The sequence below is a fragment of the Somniosus microcephalus genome, unplaced genomic scaffold (genome assembly GCF_052327205.1).
Source record: "Somniosus microcephalus isolate GS21.2 unplaced genomic scaffold, FLI_Smic_1.0 unresolved_chr9, whole genome shotgun sequence".
Classification (NCBI taxonomy): Eukaryota; Metazoa; Chordata; class Chondrichthyes; order Squaliformes; family Somniosidae; genus Somniosus; species Somniosus microcephalus.
In genome coordinates, this window is record NW_028225187.1 from 7,442,891 (window position 1) to 7,459,026 (window position 16,136).

The 16,136-nt window shown below is 50.3% G+C and overlaps 1 protein-coding gene across 1 annotated transcript in view; it reads right to left on the reverse strand.

The window, feature by feature from the left end:
• The window catches only part of LOC147084478 (NACHT, LRR and PYD domains-containing protein 3-like), a 114,478-nt gene that overhangs the window by 63,322 nt on the left and 35,020 nt on the right, over positions 1-16,136 (reverse strand). The window contains exon 3 of the mRNA XM_085979494.1: positions 7,903-8,067. The gene's annotated coding sequence lies outside the window, so the exon portion shown is untranslated. The remainder of the gene's footprint in view (positions 1-7,902; positions 8,068-16,136) is intronic.

Sequence of the window (16,136 nt, forward strand, 5' to 3'; positions counted from 1 at the left end):
CTGGTGAAATGGGCAGACACATGGCAGGTGAAATTTAATGCAGAGAAGTGTGAAATGCTGCATTTTGGAAGGAAGAATGAGGCGATGCAATTTAAACCAACTGGTACAATTTAAAGGGGTTGCTGGAACAGAAAAACTTGGGGTATAGACACAGAAATCTTTGATGGTGGCAGGACAGGGCGAGAAGGCTTTTAGAAACGTATATGGGAGCATTGGCTTTATAAATAGAGGCCCAGGAACATAGGAACAGGAGTAGGCCACTCATTCGTTCCAGCTTGTTCCTCCATTCAATTCGATCATGGCTGAGCTGTATCTTAACTCCATTTCCCCGCCTTGGTTCCATAACCCAGATACCATTGCCGAACATAAATCTATCAATCACAGTTTTGTCATTTTCAATTGACCGAAACTCAACAGCTACTTGAGGGCGAGTGTTCCAGATTTCCACTACACTGTGTCTGAAGAAATGCTTTCTAACATCACCCCTGAACGGCTGAGCTCTGCGGTTAATTTTACATGGACCCCTAGTTCTCTCTGTTCATCCACAGTTCCTAACTTCTAACCATTTAGAAAATTCTCTGATCAATCCTTTTTAGGTCCAACGTGAATGACCTCATTTCTTTCTGAAGTGAGGGGAGTGCGACAAACTCGCTCAATCCACTCCAGGAGGACGGGTTCTCCGGCTTTCTGAATGTTTATTAATATTGGTGTCGCGAGTCTAACGCTCTCGAATGTATATGTGGATACAGTGTCATGATGTAATTAGAGTAGGAGGAGGCTCCTGTGGAGTATAAACACAGCATAGACCACTTGAGGTGAATGGACTGTTTCTCTGCTGCAGTTTCTATGCAACTCTAATTTGCCCTGAACCGTCGCAAACTGTGACCATGGTGTGTAACCCTTCCTTATCCATCATTCACCTTCCAACGGCATTCGATAGTCTCATCTGGCATCCTTTTCCATGTTCTATGTCTCCATTATCCATTCCATAAAACTGTTTTTTTATTCGTTAATGGCATCTGGCGTCACTGGCAAGGCCAGCATTTATTGACCATCACTACTTGTCCTTGAGGAGGTGATGGTGAGCCGCCTTCGTGAACCGCTGCAGTCCGTGTGGTGAAGGTACTCCCACAGTGCCGTCAGGGAGGGAGTTCCAGGATTTTGACCCAGCGACGATGAAGGATCAGCGATATACTTTTAAGACAGGATGGTGTGTGACTTGGAGGGGAACTTGGAGGTGGTGGAGTTCCCATGCGCCTGCTGCCCTTGTCCTTCTATGTGGAAGAGGTCGCGGGTTTGGGAGGTGCTGCCGAAGAAGCCTTGGCGAGTTGCTGCAGTGCATCTTGTAGATGGTACACACTGCAGCCACGGTACGCCGGTGGTGGAGGGAGTGAATGTTTAAGGTGGTGGATGGGGTGTCAATCAAGCGGGCTGCTTTATCCTGGATGGTGTTGAGCTTCTTGAGTGTTGTTGCAGCTGCACTCATCCAGGCAAGTGGAGAATATTCCATCACACTCCTTACTTGTGCTTTGTAGATGGTGGAAAGGCTTTGGGGAGTCAGGTGGTGAGATATTCGCTGCAGAATACCCAGCTTCTGACCTGCTCTTGTTGCCACAGTATTTATGTGGCTTGTCCAGTTAAGTTTCTGGTCAATGGTGAACCCCAGGATGTTGATGGTGGGGGATTCGGTGATGAAAATTCCATTGAATGTCAAGGGGAGTCGTTTAGACTCTCACTTGTCGGAGATAGTCATTGCCTGGCACTTCTGTGGTGCGAACATTACCTGTCACTTATCAGCCCAAGCCTGAACGTCGGCCAGGTCTTGTTGCATGCGGGCATGGCCTGCTTCATTATCTGAGGAGTTGTGAATGGCGCTGAGCACTGTGCAGTCAACAGCGAACATCCCCATTTCTGACCTTATGTTGGAGGGAAGGACGTTGATGAAGCAGCTGAAGATGGTTGGGCCTAGGATATTGCCCTGAGGAACTCCTGCCTCGATATCCTGGGGCTCTGATGATTGACCTTCAACCACCACAACCATCTTCCTTTGTGCTAGGTATGACTACAGCCAGTGGTGTGCTCCCCCCGATTCCCATTGACTTCAGTTTTACTAGGGCTCCTTGATGCCACAGTTGGTCAAATGCTGCCTTGATATCAACGGCAGTCACTCTCCCCTCACCTCTGGAATTCAGCTCCTTTGTCCATGTTTGGACCAAGGCTGTAATGAGCTCGGGAGCCGAGTGGTCCTGGTGGAACCCAAACTGGACATCATTGAGCAGGTTATTGGTGACTAAGTGCCGCAAGATAGCACTGTCGACGACACCTTCCATCACTTTGCTGATCATTGAGGGTAGACTGATGGAGCAGTAATTGGCCAGGTTGGATTTGTCCTGCTTTTTGTGGACAGGACGTACCTGGGCAGTTTTCCACATGGTCGGATAGATGCAAGTGTTGTGGCTGTACTGGAACAGCTTGGCTAGAGCGCGACTAGTTCTGGAGCACAAGTCTTCAGTACGATAGCTGGGATGTTGTCGGGGCCCATATCCTTTGCTGTATCCAATGCAGTCAGACATTTCTTGATATCACGTGCAAAAAGTCTGTTTAAATCTGAGACTCTGATTGGGACGGGGAGGCAACAGAATTCCTGGCAGGGGCCAAAGACCATGTCTTTGGTCTTCACAAAGTTTAATTGGAGAAACGTGTAGCTCATCACAGATGGATGTCGGACAAGCAGCGTGAGAAAGCAGAGTCAGTGGCGGGTTCGAGAGAGCTGGTGGCGATGTGGAGCAGAGTGTCGTCAGGGTACATGTGAAAGTTAACCACTTGTCTTTGGCTGTCTCCAAGGGGTAGCACGTAGATGAGAAATAGGAGGGGGCGAGGATAGATCCACGGGGGACTCCAGAGGGGACAGTGTGGGAGCGGGAAGAGAAGCCATTGATGGTGATTCTCTGGCTACGACTGGGTGGGTAAAAGAGGAACCAATTGAGGGCAGTCCCACTGAGCTGGACAATGGGGGTGAGGCGTTGGAAGATGTTGTGCTCGACCGTGTCAAAGACGGCTGAGGTCGTGAAGAATGAGGAGGGATGGTTTACCACGGTCACAGTCTCAGATTGTGTCGATTGGGACTTTGGTTACTGTCATTTCAGTGCTGTGGCAGGTGCAGAAACCCGATTGGAGAGCTTCAAACATGAGGCTGTGAAAAAGATGGGCAGAAATTCGGGAGGCGGCAAAACATTGAGGAAAGGGAGGCTGGAGATGGAGATGTACCTGCCTGACTCTTCACCCACGTGCCAAATGGGACGAGTCTCTGATTAAACCCTCCTCTGTGAAATACACAAACCTTATTTGTGATTCAATGTTTAAGAAACAGTTAAACTCAGTTCACTTTTACAGAATATTCCACGTGCTCTGGCTGGGCGACTGGAATCTCTCAGTTCCACCGGAGGAGTTTGCTTGTTGCAGGCTACAGAATTAGAGCAAAGCTTCTGATGTTCTCTTTATACCAAACTGTCTCAGAAAATGCAGCATCGTCACCTCCTGTTTTACATGGAATTAACAGCAGAGAAACAAACTATTCAGCCCAAGTTGTCTGTGCCACTTTATGTTCCACACGAGCCTGCTGCCAGCGCTCTTCATCCAACCCCATCAGCATAAACTTAGATTCCTTTCTCCCTCATGCATTTATAATGTGGAACAAAGAAATGGCAGACCAATTAAATACATACTTTGGTTCTGTCTTCACAAAGGAGGACACATTGAAACGTATAAAATTCTAACAGGACTAGACAGACTAGATGCAGGAAGGATGTTTCTGGTGGTCGGGGAGTCCAGAACCAGGGGTCACAGTCTAAGGATAAGGGGTTAGCCATTTAGGGCTGAGATGAGGAGGAATTTCTTCACCCAGAGAGTGGTGAACTTGTGGAATTCCCTGCCACACAAAGCAGTTGAGGCCAATTCATTAAATATATTCAAGAAGGAGTTAAATATATTTCTTAAGGCTAAAGGGATCAAGGGATATGCGGAGAAAGCAGGGACAGGGTACTGAATTTGGTTGATCAGCCATGATCTCATTGAATGGTGGAGCAGACTCGAGGCGCCAAATGGCCTACTCCTGCTCCTTTCTTCTATGTTTCTATCAAACACCTCAGTCAAAGCATATTTTACTTGCAGTGAGGCTCAGCAACATGGAACTTACCTTCTGACCGACCCTGTACAATTCAAGTGATGTTGTTCCTCCGTCACCCCACGGGCACAGCGCCCCCTCCCCCAAACTGGCTCAGCCCCCCACCACCACACTGGCCCAGATACCCGCCCCCTTTGGCCCAGCATTCCACATCCCCCACACAGGCCCAGTCCTCCGCCCCCCACACCCACAGGCCCACCACCCGCCACCTCACTGGCCCAGATAGCCACCACCTCCGGCCCAGATACCCGCCCCCTAAGGCCCAGAACTCCGCAGCCTCCCACACTGGCCCAGGCCTCCGCCCCCCACACACACTGGCCCAGCCCCCACCATCTCACTGGCTCAAATACACGCCCCCTCCACTGACCCAGCCCCCCGCCACCTCACTGGCCCAGATACCCACCACTTCACTGGCCCAGATACCAGCCACCTCACTGGCCCAGGTCCCCACTGCCCCCTCTGGCCCAACACTGCAACCCCCCCCCACACTGGCCCAGCCCCCCACCACCTCACTGGCCCACATACCCACTCCCTCCGCACCCGCACTCCACACCCCCCAACACTGGCCCAGGTCTCCGCCCATCACACCCACTGGCCCATCCCCCCGCCCTAACTAAAGAAGTTAGGGATAGCATTAGATTGAAAGAAGAAGCTTATAATGTTGCAAAGAATAATAGTAAGCCTAAGGATTGGGAGAGATTCAAAAACCAGCAAAGATTGACCAAAAAATTAATAAGGGAAAAAATAGAATGAGAGAAAACTAGCAAGAAATATAAAAGCAGATTGTAAGAGCCTCTACAAGTATGTAAAAAGGAAGAGAGTAGTAAAAGTATACATTGGTCTCTTAGAGGCTGAGACAGGAGAAATTATTAAGGGGAAAAAGGAAATGGCAGAAACATTAAACAAATACAAACTTTGTATCTATCTTCACAGTAGAGGACACAAAAAGCATACCAATAATGGTGGGGAACCAAGGGTGAGGAACTTAACGTAATTAATATAAGTAGAGAAAAAGTACTAGATAAACTAATGGGGCTAAAAGCAGACAAATCCCCTGGACCTGACGGCCTACATCCTAGGGTTCTAAAAGAGGTGGCCAAAGAGATAGTGGATAGATTGGTATCGATTTTCCAAAATTCCCCAGATTCTAGAACGGTCCCAGTGGATTGGAAGGTTGCAAATGTAACACCGCTATTCAAGAAAGGAGGGAGAGAGAAAGAAGGAAACTACAGGCCAGTTAGCCTGACATCAGTCATTCAGAAAATGCTGGAATCCATTGTTAAGGAAGTTGTATCAGGGCACTTAGAAAAATCATAACATGATTAGGCAGAGTCAACATGGTTTTATGAAAGGGAAATCATGTTTGACAAATTAGAGTTTTTTGAGGATGTAACTAGCAGGGTAGATAAAGGTGAACCAGTGGATGTAGTATATTTGGATTTCCAAAAGGCATTCAATAAGGCGCCACATAAAAGGTTACTACACAAGATTAGGGCCCATGGGGTTGGGGGTAATAAAGCAGCATGGATAGAGGATTCGTTAACGGTCAGAAAACAGAGAGTAGGGATAAACGGATCTTTTTCAGTTTGGCAGGCTGTAACTAGTGAGGTGCCACAAGGATCAGTGCTGGGGCCTCAGCTATTTACAATCTACATTAATGACCTAGATGAAGGGACCGAGTGTAATGTATCCAAGTTTGCTGACGATACAAATCTAGGTGGGACAGTAAGCTGCGAGGGGACCACAGAGTCTGCAAAGGGATATAGAGAGACTAATTGCGTGGGCAGTCAGGTGGCAGATGCAGTATAATGTAGGGAAACGTGAGGAAGAATAGAAAAGCACAATAGTTTTTAAATGGTGAGAAACTTTCTAATGTTGGTGATCAGAGAGGTTTGGGTGTCCTCATGCAAGAAACACAGAAAGCTAGCATGCAGGTAGAGCAAGCATAAGGAAGGCAATGGTATGTCAGCCTTTATCGCAAGGGGCCTGGAGTACAAGAGTAAGGAAGTCTTGCTGCAATTGTACAGGACCTTGGTGAGACCACACCTGGAGTACTGTGCACAGTTTTGGTCTCCTTATCTAAGGAAGGATATACTTGCCTTGGAGGCGGTGCAACGAAGGTTCACTAGATTGATTCCTGGGATGAGAGGGTTGTCCTATGAGGGGAGATTGTGTAGAATGGGCCTATACTCTCGGGAGATTTGAAGAATGAGTGGTGATCTCATTGAAACATATAAGATTCTGAAGGGGATTGACAGGGTTGATGCTGCGAGGTTGCTCCCCCTGGCTGGAGTTTCTAGAACTAGGGGGCATAGTCTCAGGATAAGTGGTCGGCCATTAAAGACTGAGGTGAGGAGGAATTTCTTCACTCAGAGTGTTGTGACTCTTTGGAATTCTCTGCCCAGAGGGCTGTGAATGCTGAGTCATTGAGTACATTCAAGTCTGAGATAGATAGATTTTTGGACTCTAGGGGAATCAAGGGATATGGAGATCGGGCGGGAGGGTGGAGTTGAGGTCGATGATCAGCCATGATCTTATTGAATGGTGGAACAGGCTCTAGGGGCTGTGTGGCCTACACCTGCTCCTTACGTAATAACGCTGTGCTCAGCATTCACTATCTGACAATACTCCATATCTGCTGGTCACAGGCTATAAGTTTGTCTCTGAATCCTGTTCAATGAATTGACTTTAATTAGATTGCCTGTTCAATCTTTCCCCTCGATTTGTCACCAGATCTGAACTATTTTAACACTGAGATCTAAAGGTGTCGGTGTGAGTGCAGTCCCAACTAACAAACAGACACGTGTCCATCTGCTGGGCTCTGCTCCAGAGTCACCTCTTAGATCAAACCCCTTTACTTTAAAACATACACAAGATTCAGTGTGACTGTGTGTTCAGAGACAGAAACAGGTCTCACTTCACATCCCATTGCACAGCCTCATGCTGGATAATTGTGCTCGGTGGTCAGACATTACCAGCCTCATTCTCACCAATACCTGCCTCACTTTGTAACCTGTATGTACTGTCCCCAAGACCAGAGTGTACCTGAGTCAATGAGACTCTCTCTGACCTTTCTCCCCAGCCCATCTCCAGGACCAGTGTTTATCTGAGTCAATGGGACGCTCTCTGACCTTTCTCCCCAATCCATCTCCCGGGCCAGTGTGTATCTGAGTCAATGGGGCTCTCTCTGACCTTTCTCCCCAGTCCATCTCCAGGATCAGTGTTTCTGACCTTTCTCCCCAGTCCATCTCCAGGACCAGTGTGTGTCTGAGTCAATGGGACTCTCTCTGACCTTTCCCCCCAGTCTATCTCCAGGACCAGTGTGTATCTGAGTCAATGGGATTCTCTCTGACCTTTCTCCCCAGTCCATCTCCAGGACCCATGTGTATCTGCGTCAATGGGACTCTCTCTGACCTTTCTCCCCAGTCCATCTCCAGGACCAGTGTGTATCTGAGTCAATGGGACTCTCTCTGACCTTTCTCACCAGTCCATCTCCAGGACGAGTGTGTCTCTGAGTCAATAGGACTCTCTCTGAACTTTCTCCCCAGTTCATCTCCGGGACCAGTGTGTATCTGAGTCAATGGGACGACCTCTGACCTTTCTCCCGAGTCCATCTCCAGGACCAGTGTCTATTTGAGTCAATGGGACTCTCTCTGACCTTTCTCCCCAGTACATCTCCAGGACCAGTGTGTATCTCAGTCAATGGGACTCTCTCTTACCTTGTTCCACAGTCGATCTCTGGAAGCTCTTTCAATCGGAAGGGTTCTCTCTGGTTGGTGCTCACAATCCTGTGCTGGTTCACCTGCTGTCATTCCTCCGTCTACAAACCCTGTTTACTCTCAGCTGTGGACCTTCCTCAATCACTCCATCATTCACTGGGATATCTAATTATGGTAGAACAGAAAATTAGAACAATATTTATTGAAAGCGTGAAATAATGTAATGTCGACTTTTAATCTGCTTACTAAAAATCCAATTTGAAGGCCGAGTATTTGTTTGATTTTGTCCCTTTCCTCAGATCCCCAGTTGCAGGGCTGTGTGTTTAGTTTGGAGATTTTCCTCACAGTAAAATTCCGGCCCCCTGAGACTCCCCCATTTTCACTGCTCTGGGCGGAAATGCGCCATTTTCTGTGCGGAGTTACTGACCGCAGCGGTGACCGTGTGAATTTGCTCCCTCGCTTTGATCTGAACTCGGGGCTGAGCAGCCACTGTCGGGCCGGATGCTGGATGGAGCCGAGTTCCCTCAGTCACAGAGCAGGACCTGTAACCCGGGCAATGATCCTGTTACTGAGCGGCCGGCGCCGCGCGGCCCAGCACACAGCAAACCCATGATCACCAGGGGAGCGGCACTGCGCCTGTGTGGGAGAGTGAAAGGGCCCGTCACTGCGCCTGCATGGCATGGGCACGCCACGGCCCGGCGCCTGCGCAGCACTGCGACTGCGCGGCGCGGCAAGGGCCTGGCTGACCAGTGGGCATGGTGCCGTGAGGGCCCGGCGCCTGCACGGCGAGGGCCCGGCGCTTGCGCGGCGTGGGCACGGTGCCTGCACGGTGGAAAGGACCTGACACTTGCGCGGCAAGGGCCCGGCCACTGCGTCGGCGTGGCAAGGGCCCGGCCACTGCGCCTGTGCGGATAGGGCCCGGCCACTCACCTGCACGGCAAGGGCCCGTACACTGCGCATGCGCGGCAAGGGCCCGGCCACTGCGCCTGTGCGGCAAGGTCCCGTCCACTGCACCTGCATGGCACGGCAAGGGCCCAGCCACTGCTTCTGCGTGGCAAGGGCACGGCCACTGCGCCTGCACGGCAAGTGCCCAGCCACTGCGCCTGCGTGGCAAGGGCCTGGCCACTGCGCCTGCGCGGCAAAGGCCCGGCCACTGCACCTGCGTGGCAAGGGCCCGGCCACTGTGCCTGCGTGGCACGGCAAGCGTCCGGCCACCGTGCCTGCGATGCATGGCAAGGGTCCAGCCACTGCACCTGTGCCGCAATGGCCTGGCCACTGAGCCTGCGTGGCAAGGGCCCGGCCACTGCGCCTGCGCGTTTTGCAAGGGTCCGGCCACTGCGCCTGCGCGGGCCTGGCACTGTGCATGGGCGGTGTGGCAGGGGCCTGGCACTGCGCCTCTGCTATGCGGCAAGGGGCCGGCACTGCACCTGCGCGGCAAGGGCTCGGCACTGCGTGGCACGGCAAGGGCCCGGCACTGCTTCTGCGTGGCACGGCAGGGGCCCGGCACTGCGCCTCTGCTGCGTGGCAAGGGAGTGGCAGTGTGCCTGCATGGGACAGCAAGTGAGTGGCACTGCGCCTGCGCGGGTCAGTAAGGGAGCGACACTGCACCTGCGCGGGACAGCAAGGGTGTGGCACTGCACCTGCGCGGGAGAGTGACACAGCAGGAGAGTATCACTGTCGGTCCCCCAGTGGTGGAATGTCTTCATCGAACACAGCAACAGGATGCGGCCATTCAGCCCCTCCAGCCTGTTCCACCAATCATTTAGACCATGGCTGATCTGTATCTTAACCCCATGGACCTGTCGTGGTTCCGTAACCCTTAATGCCCAACAAACATCTATTAATACAATAGCTAAATACTGTAATGTTGAAATCTGAAATAACAACAGAAAATGCTGGAGACACTAAGCAGGTCAGGCACCATCCGTGGAGAGAGAAAACGTCTATTAATCTCAGTTTTGACATTTTCAATTGTCCCCCAGCCTGAACAGCTCTTTGGGGGAGAGATTTCCAGCTTTTTACTACCCTTTGTATTAAGAAATACTTTCTGCCAACCAAATGGAACTACAGAATTACCTGAAAAAATTGCAGGGCTACGGAGAAAGGGCGGGGGATTGAGCTGAAGTGCTCTTGGAGAGAGCCAGCACTGGCTGGACGGGCCGAATGGCCTCCTACTGTGCCATGACAATTATTCTATGATTCTATCCCCCCTGAACAGCCTCGCTCTAAGTTGAAGTTTAAGCCTCATTGTTCAGGACTCCCGCACCAGAGGAAAAATAGTTTTTCAAGATCTATCCTGTCAACTCCATTAATCATCTTAAACACCTCAATTAGATCACCCCTTGATCTTCTATATTCAAGGGAATACAAGCCTAGTCTTTGCAACCTGTCCTCATAATTTAACCATTTTAGCTCAGGTATCATCCGATGAATCGGCGCTACATACCCTCCAAGGCCAACATCTCTTTCCTGAGTGGCGGTGCCCAGAACTGAATAACATGTGGAACGATATTCCCCACTCAAAAATATAATGTGACAGAGGTTATCAAATTTAAAAATAACTTAATAAACCATGGCAACAGGAAGTCTTACCAATTATATGTATCTACATATCCTACTGCTCAGAAACAACAGGTTCCTACTCCTGGACTGCCGAGTACATAGACAGGAGTTTACACTGAATGTTTCACAGTCATTCAGATATAAATTGGAGCCAAGGCCTTTTGTACTGAGATCTGACAGATTGCTACCCTGGCAATAGAGGAAATCACTCACCGACAATAACTGAAAACGGAAATAACAAAACCAACATCACATGTTCGGAGTTTAGTGAAGAACATTAACCCTGAACATTCAACCAGTGTTTCCAACCATGAAGCTGCGATTCAAATAACAGAATTTTACACCACCAGACCTGACACTGCGGGTTCACTGAATCCACCGTCAGTTGCAGCTGCACAGAACATTAAGCAGTGCCGCATCTACAGAAGTACATCAATAAAATAGTGACATTGTTGGAGATTCACCCTGTGACCGCTGAAAATCAGATTGTCTTAAACCATCTAAATCTGTTACTGTTATCGAATTGTATGTATCTATACACCTGGATCATGGGACCAACAAGAAACTGTTCTGACAACACAAAATAATTTACTAATAACCATTAAAATATAAGATTTACATGTCATTTTATCAGTTTATACTTAAACGATAATCATTTAATTCAACTGCCATCGTGAAATTCAGAAATAGATTCACTGATAGAAAATAACTCAGTAAATCCAGCGTCCAGTTCAGAATTGTAATTCACAACTGAGTGCAGTTTGTCACGGAGTGCAGCTTGGAACAGAAACATAGAAACATAGAAGATAGGAGCAGGAGTAGGCCTTTCGGCACCTTGAGCCTGCTCCGCCATTCAATGGGGTCATGGCTGATCATCCAAATTCAGTACCCTGTCCCTGCCTTCTCTCCATAGCCCTTGATCCCTTTAACCTTAAGAAATATATCCAACTCCTTCTTGAATATATTTAATGAATTGGCCTCTACTGCCTTCTGTGGTAGAGAATTCCACAGGTTCAACACTCTCTGGGTGAAGAACTTCCTCCTCATCCCTGTCATAAATGCCTTACCCCTAATCCTTAGACTGTGACCTCTGGCTCTGGACTCCCCCACCATCGGGAACATAGAGTCATAGAGTCATAGAGTAATACAGCATTGTTAGAGGCCCTTCGGCCCATCGTGTCCGCGCCGGCCATCAAGCCCTGTCTAATCTAATCCCATATTCCAGCATTTGGCCCGTAGCCTTGTATGCTATGGCATTTCAAGTGCACATCCAAATGCTTCTTAAATGTTGTGAGGGTTTCTGCCTCCACAACCCTTTCAGGCAGTGAGTTCCAGACTCCAACCACCCTCTGGGTGAAAAAGTTCTTTCTCAAATCCCCTCTAAACCTCCCGCCCTTTACCTTGAATCTATGCCCCCTAGTTATTGACGCCTCTACTAAGGGAAAAAGCTCCTCAGCATCCATCCTATCTATGCCCCTCATAATTTTGTACACCTCAATCATGTCCCCCCTCAGCCTCCTCTGCTCCAAGGAAAACAAACCCAATCTGCCCAGTCTCTCTTCATAGCTGAAGCACTCCAGCCCTGGTAACATCCTGGTGAACCTCCTCTGCACCCTCTCTAATGCGATCACATCCTTCCTGTAGTGTGGCGACCAGAACTGCACACAGTATTCCAGCTGTGGCCTAACCAGTGTTTTATACAGCTCCATCATAACCTCCTTGCTCTTATATTCAATGCCTCGGCTAATGAAGGCAAGTATCCCATATCCTTTTTTTACCACCTTATACACCTGTTCCGCCGCCTTCAGGGATCTGTGTACTTGCACACCCAGATCCCTCTGACCCTCCGTCTTGCCTAGGGTCTTTCCATTCATTGTGTATTCCTTTGCCTTGTTAGTCCCCCAAAGTGCATCACCTCGCACTTTTCCGGGTTAAATTCCATTTGCCACTGTTCCGCCCATCTGACCAACCCATCTATATCGTCCTGCAGACTGAGGCTACCCTCCTCGCTATTTACCACCCTACCAATTTTTGTATCATCCGCGAACTTACTGATCATACCCTTTACATTCATATCCAAGTCATTAATGTAGACCACAAACAGCAAGGAACCCAGCACTGATCCCTGTGGTACCCCACTGGCCACAGGCTTCCAATCACAAAAACAACCTTCGACCATCACCCTCTGCCTTCTGCCACTAACCAGTTTTGTATCCAATGTGCCAAGGCACCCTGGATTCCATGGGCTCTTACCTTCTTGACCAGTCTCCTGTGCGGAACTTTATCGAAGGCCTTACTGAAATCCATGTATACCACATCCACTGCGTTACCCTCATCCACGCACCTAGTCACCCCCTCAAAAAATTCAATCAAATTAGTCAGACATGATCTTCCCTTGACAAAGCCATGTTGACTATCCCTGATTAATCCTTGCCTCTCCAAGTGGAGACAAATTTTGTCCCTCAGGATTTTTTCCAATAATTTTCCTACCACTGATGTTGGGCTCACTGGCCTGTAGTTCCCCGGTTTTTCCCTACTACCCTTCTTGAATAATGGTACTACATTAGCGGTTCTCCAGTCCTCTGGCACATCCCCTGTGGCCAGATAGGTCCTGAATATATGTGTTAGAGCCCCCGCAATCTCCTCCTTTGCCTCACACAGCAGCCTGGGATACATTTCATCCGGGCCTGGGGACTTATCCATTTTTAGGCCAGCTAAAACCGCCAATACCTCCTCCCTCTCGATGTTAATATGTTCGAGCATATCACAGTCCCCCCGCCCTATTTCTATGTCTACATCGTCCTTCTCCATAGTGAAAACAGATGCAAAAAATTCATTTATCCTTCCTGCATCTAGTCTGTCTAGTCCTGTTAGAATTTTATAAGTTTCAATGAGATCCCCTCTCATTCTGCTAAACACCAGTGAGTATAAGCCCAATCGACCCAATCTCTCCTCATACGTCCTTCCTGCCATCCCAGGTATCAGTCTGGTGAATTTTCGCTGAACTCCCTCCATGGCAAGAACATCCTTCCTCAGATAAGGCGACCAAAACTGCACACACTACTCAAGATATTGTCTCACCAAGGCCCTGTACAACAGCAGCAAGACATCCTTGTTCCTGTACACAAACCCTCTCGCTACGAAGGCCAACATAACATTTGTATTCTTAACCACCTGCTGCAACTGCATGCATTCCTTCAGCGACTTTTGCACAAGGACACCCAGGTCTCGTTGCACTTCCGCTTCTCCCAATCTATTGCCATTCAGATAATAATCTGCCTTCTTGTTTCTAACACCAAAGTAGATAACCTCGCATTTATCGCCGTTATATTGCATCTGCCATGCTTCTGCCCAATCACCCAACCTGTCCAAATCATCCTGGAGTTTCTTGGCATCCTCCTCACAGCACACACGCCCACCCAGCTTTGTGTCATCTGCAAACTTGGAGATATTACATCTAGTTCCCTCTTCCAGATCATTAATATATATTGTGAATAACAGGAGTCCTAGCACAGATCCCTGCGGTACACCACTAGTCACTAACTGCCACTCAGAAAAAGACCCATTATTTCCAACTCTTTGCTTTCTATCTGCCAACCAGTTCTCTATCCAAGTCAATACCTTGCCCCCAATCCCATGTGACTTAACTTTACACAGAGTGTAAACCTGCGTGTTTGATGAGAAAGGGAGTAAAGGGAGGAGTGGAAGGCGGTGCTCCTTTCTTTATCTATCCCTTGCCCTCACACGCAGGCGCAGTGCCACACCCAAAAGCACGCAGTTGCAGTGCCGGGTGGTGTGGCATGGGTTGATCGGTGAGTGAGGGCCAGACAGAGGCTGGTTGCCCGGGTTACAGGGCCTGCTCTGTGACTGAGGAAACTCAGCTCCATTTAGCACCTGGCCCAACAGCTGCTGCTCAGCCCCGAGTTTAAGTCACAGCGAGGGGGGAGCGGATACACAGGGTCCCAACTCCGGCCAGTAACACTGCACAGAAAAGGGATGGAGCAGATTCACAGTGTCATCAAGACCCGGAGAATGAGCTGAACCTGCTCACAATACAGGGGCTGGTCCGGTGTTGGAGGGCGTGGTGGGTTCATCAGGTCCCGGGAAATGAGCTGAACCTGCTCACAATACAGGAGCTAGTCCGGGGGTGGAGGATGCGGTGGGTTCATCAGCTCCCAGGGAATGAGCTGAACCAGCTCACAATACAGGGGCTGGTCCGGGGGTGGAGGGGGCAGTGGATTCATCAGGTGCCAGGGAATGAGCTGAACCAGCTCAGAATACAGGGGCTGGCCCTGGGGTGTAGGGCGCGGTGGGATCACCAGGTCCCGGGAATGAGCTGAACTGACTCACAATACAGTGGCAGGTCCGAAGGTGGAGGGCGCTGTGGGTTCATCATTCCCGGGGAATGAGATGAACCAGCTCAGAATGCAGGGGCTGGTCCGGTGGTGGAGGGCGCGGTGGGTTCATCAGGTCCCGGGGAATGAGCTGAACTGGCTCACAATACTGGGGCTGGTCCGGGGGTGGAGGGCGCGATGTGTTCATCAGGGTCCGGGGAATCTGCTGAAGCGGCTAACAATACAGGGGCTGGTCCACGGGTGGAGGGCACGGTGGGATCATCATGTCCTGGGGATTGAGCTGAACGGGCACAAAATACAGGGGCTGGTCCGGGAGTGGATGGCACTGTGGTTTCATCAGGTCCCGGGGAATTAGTTGAAACAGCTCACAATACAGGTGCTGGCCCGGGCGTTGAGGGCACGGTGGGTTCATCAGGTCCCGGGGAATGAGCTGAACCGGCTCCCAATACAGGGGCTGGTCCGGGGGTGGAGGGCGCGGTGGGTTCATCAGTTCCAGGGGAATGAGCTGAACTGGCTCACAATACAGGGGCTGGTCCAGGGGTGGAGGGCACAGTGGGTTCATCAGGTCCCGGGGAATGAGCTGAACCGGCTCCCAATACAGGGGCTGGTCCAGGGGTGGAGGGCGCGGTAGGTTCATCAGTTCCAGGGGAATGAGATGAACTGGCTCACAATACAGGGGCTGGTCCAGGGGTGGAGGGCACAGTGGGTTCACAAGGCCCCGGAAAATTAGCTGAACTGGCTCACAATACAGGGGCTGGTCCGGGGGTGGAGGGCGCGGTGGGTTCATCAGTTCCAGGGGAATGAGCTGAACCGGCTCACAATACAGGGGCTAATCCAGTGGTGGAGGGCGTGGAGGTTTCATCATGTTCCGGGGAATGAGCTGATCTGGCTCACAATACAGGGGCTGGTCCGGGGGTAGAGGTTGCGGTGGGTTCATAAGGTACCGGTGAATGAGCTGGACTGGCTCACAATACAGGGGCTAGTCCGGTGGTGGAGGGCGCGGTGGGCTCATCATGTTCCGGGGAAAGAGCTAATCTGGCTCACAATACAGAGGCTTGTCCGGGGGTTGCGGTCCTGGTGTTGCATCAGATCCTGGGGTTTGAGCAGAACTGGCTCACAATACAGGGGCTGGTCAGGGTTTGGAGGTTGCGGTGGGTTCATCAGGTCCCGGGGAATGAGTTGAACCGGCTCACAATACAGGGGCTGGTCCGGGGGTGGAGGGAGCGGTGGGTTCATCAGGTCCCGGGGAATGAGTTGAACTGGCTCAAAATACAGGTTCTGGTACATGGGGGGTGGTTGCGGAGGGTTCATCAGGTC